The sequence below is a fragment of the Echinops telfairi genome, unplaced genomic scaffold, assembly GCF_000313985.2.
Source record: "Echinops telfairi isolate 266 unplaced genomic scaffold, ASM31398v2 ScPeMD7_7467;HRSCAF=8505_1, whole genome shotgun sequence".
NCBI lineage: Eukaryota > Metazoa > Chordata > Mammalia > Afrosoricida > Tenrecidae > Echinops > Echinops telfairi.
The window spans coordinates 13,206,917-13,210,923 of NW_022111368.1; the positions used below are offsets into that span (position 1 = coordinate 13,206,917).

At 49.3% G+C, this 4,007-nt stretch overlaps 1 pseudogene; it reads left to right on the forward strand.

The window, feature by feature from the left end:
- The first annotated feature begins 1,868 nt into the window (after window positions 1-1,868).
- Window positions 1,869-3,544, forward strand: LOC101649599 (annotated as a pseudogene).
- Window positions 3,545-4,007: the final 463 nt, after the last annotated feature.

Sequence of the window (4,007 nt, forward strand, 5' to 3'; positions counted from 1 at the left end):
TCTACTAGAATGGGTTCTAAAGCTAATCACTTCTGAGTTATAAAAAGAGCAGATTAGATGCAAACATAAGCACACTAGGGCAAGACGGGATGTAAGGATTTCCCACGGACCCAGCAGCACCTGGGACTCCCGACAAAGAAGGAATCTACACTGCCTAGACCCTGATTTGAACATTTAGCCTTACGAACTGTGTGACAATTGATGTCATTAAAGCCACTTGTGGGCATTGGGTAACACACCCCAAAGCCCAAGAAACGCACTGCCATCAAGTCACTGCCAACTTGCAGAGACTTTATACAGGGTTTCTGGGACTGTGCATCTTTATGAGAGCAGGTAGCTTCATTTTTTCCCCTCTGAGTGGCTGGTGGGTCTGAACTTCCAGCCTTGCAGTTTGCAGCCCAGTGCCTGGCCCTAGTGTCACCAGGGGTCCTTGGTGTATACAAGCCCCAGCTCCATAGGACAACAGTCAAAAAGCAGGCCCAACATTATAAAGACAATGATGGTCGATAAAGTTAGGTTAAAATGTAATATCTAAGGGGGTGGGGGAATACATGTGGATCAAGCTTCCAGTAAATTCCCTCTGACCATAGACCAGGGATATGACTAGCCTTGCTATATATCATGCAGAGTGCATTAGAAAGAGGAAGAAGAAAGAGGTATGGCAGCAGTAGTTAGGTTACAATTTAATACCTTATCATTTGAGCTCCCTTCTGACCCATTTTAAGGTTGATATAGTTTTTAATTTTTTCTGCTGTCTTTTTGATTGAGGGTTTCTTTGTTTTACTTTGTTATTGTTGTTACTTTTTTTCCTTTAAAATGTTTTTCTGTATATGAAATGGATAGGTAAGTCTATAGAGACAGTAACTGGATTAATGGTTTCTTGGGGGCATGGCAGGGTAGGTTGGGGGAAAACAGGGAGCCAATAACAGTGAGTGAAAGAAGAAAATGTTCTAAAATCGATTGTGGTAATGATTGTACAACTCTTCTCGATAGGATTGAATTATTGAATTGGAGGATTTGTGGATTCTATGTCAATAAAACTGCTTTTTAAAAAATCAAACTCAAGGAGTCTGGGATGTCAGGCTAGAGTATCAGCCTTGGTGAGAAGATGAAGGAGGCCCACACGTTGAGCAGCTAATTGCAAGGTCAGCAGTTCAAATACACCAGCTGTTCCACAGGAGAAAGATCAGACACTCTGCCCCCATAAAGACGGACAGCCTGGGAAACCCACAGGGTGGGTCTGCTCTGTCCTACAGCGTTGCTATGAATTGCAACAGACTCCATGGCAGTGAATGTGTGTTTTATGTTTTTTGTGAACCAGGAAGAACTGGACACAGGTGAGGGACTGTGACCCATGTATGCACCGAGCTGGTGCTGGCAGCTGGAAGAGAAGAGGGCTGGGTCTCCTTGGCAGTAGGGGGCTAGGAAGAATTTTTGAAAGGGCGCCACTCCCTGAAGACTGCACGTATTAGCCTGTTATTTCTGAGAATGCACCATTGGCCAGGAAAGCACTAGGTAGATGCATTCACGTATATCCATGTATTTAGCCCTTGCATCCTATGCGATTAACACGTGATTTAAGGGCCCTATGTCACGATGGTCTGTGTTCAACGATTCACCTACAGGTTGGCAGTTTCTGTTCATCCAGCAGCCCCGTGGAAGAAAAGCCTGGTGATCCTTTTCCGTAAAGAGAGTAGCCGAAAGCCCTGGGGTCAGGACAATATGATTTGGCTCCACCTGACCTGCCTGCTAGCCCCATGACCCACTTGCCCTCCCCCAGCGAGGGCCCGGGCCCAGCATGTGTGAGTGGGCCCAGGAGTGGAATTGCAGGCTCCACAGACCTATTTTTCCTTTCTCCATATTGCTTCATGGGGGGCAGGACGGCTCCCCGAGACATCATGGCAAGTACTCATGCTCACTCCATCCATCCTCCATTCAATGAACTCCCCGCAGCAGAGCAATACCCACTGTGCTGTGACCTTGAGAGCTGAGCAAAGAGACCTACTTCCCTGCCCCTCGCATTGTGCTGGCTGCCTCTAGCCGTTGCTTTTGTGCTGTGCTCACCAGTGAGCTTTCTGAAAACGGAAACCTTATGGTGCCAGCCAAGGTTTAGCTGCTTCGACCATGGAAACCCTACCAGGCTTGGTGTGCACGGAAATAGGACACCTCAGCCGTGGAGAATGCCGTTAGGATCCCATTCGTGGAGAACTGCGCCCTGCAGCCTGTCTGCTTCAACTGAGACATGCGGAGCCCGTCTGCTGTGAGTTCTTACAGAGCCACTTGGACCTTTCTAACTGTCTGGGGGACCAGGGACTTGGCTGAAACCCACCATTGGGCTGGCCTGCCGCGGGCTGCTGAGGCCCTCAGCCGGAAGCCTCTCCATGAAGTGGTGCGGCGAGAAGAATTCCCTCTGTTGAGTCAGAGAAGTGGGGATGCTCAACACGTGGGCTGCCATTCAGGGTGGTGGCGGTTCTGAAGCTCTGTCCTCCACGGGGGGAAGCATACCGAGAAAGGACTGAGAAGAATCTACAGGATGCTCGGATGCCCCGGCTGACCCTAGCAACATGACAGATGTTTCCGAAGCCGAGCCTTTCAATGCAGGGACCTCATCGACGAAGCAAAGAAGCATCATCTGAGGCCTGAACTGCAGACTCTGATGCAAAGACCCAGGACAAGGGCTCCTGGTGAAGCCAGTGGAGTGCTTCTGATGGTCGGGGGCTTTGGAAGCCAGCCATCTCTCATCGATGTGGTGAAGAAATGTAACCCCAAGACTCAGAAGGAGAGCTTTTTGCCAAGGGCCACTCATCAGAGACATTGCGGGGCTTTGGTCTCCCGACATGACCATCTATGTAGTGGGCGGCTATGATGGTTGTCCTGACCTCCGTTCAGTGGCGGGTCCAGACCACTGAAGAGCAGATGAGGAGAGGGTCGAATATTTGGTGTGTCCTATGGACATGTGGCAGACTTTGCTAGAGCCACCACCCTGGGAGAGAGGATCTATGTCTCTGGAGGCTTTAATGGCAACAGGTGTCATACCCACATGGCGTGAGATAACCCCAACATTGATCAGTAGAGCTTGCTGGGAGATAAGCAGACAGCCCGGAAAGACATTGGACTGGTGGTGGCCGTGGGGAGATCTACTGTCTTGGGGGATATGGTGGCTTGAATATCTTGAATTCAGTTGAGAAATATGAACCTCATCTAGGATCATGTCATACAATGGCCACCAAGTGCTCTGGTGCAAGAGGAGCCCTGCTGAGTGACCGTATTTATGGGGTGGAGGGATTTGGTGGTACAGCCCCGTCTCTTCTGCTGAAGCGTACAACATGCACACGGACTTCTGGCCAACTGTCACTAGGGTGACCACTCCATGACGCTGTGTAGAGGCTACAGTGCAGTGGGGGACACACTACGCAATTGCCGGATATGATGGGCACTCCCTAATGAATAGCACTGACTGTAACAACAGCAAGTCATGACATCCATGGGAAACCAGCGCTGTGATGCTGAAGTGTGTGTTCTCCGAGAGAACTGGCCTTTGTAGGAACATCATCCAGAGCTAGTGACCAGTCCCCAGGGAGACGGTCTTATGGAGCATCACAGATCCTTTCCAGAAAGTCTGCTTCTCCCTGTGTGTACAAGGTGATTGTGGGCACCAGGCACTGTTGATTGGACCTTATATGGCACACACCCCTTCTCAATGGCAGTTTTCCCACAGAGGGGTGGGCGACAGATTCTCAAGGAAGACAATGCACATTGTACGCATGTGGGAGACTCTGGACATCTCTCTTCCATGTCTGGGGAGCAATGTTCTCTTGTCATGGCCTTGGGGGAAAAAAATATCCTCATGTATTGTAGAGCACAAAACTGACTATGAGAACATGTGTGTGTGTGTGTGTGTGTGTGTATCTCCTCATGTATTGTAGAGCGCTAAAGTGACTGAGAATATATATATCTCCTCATGTATTGCAGAGCGCTAAAGTGACTATGAGAATATATGTGTGTGT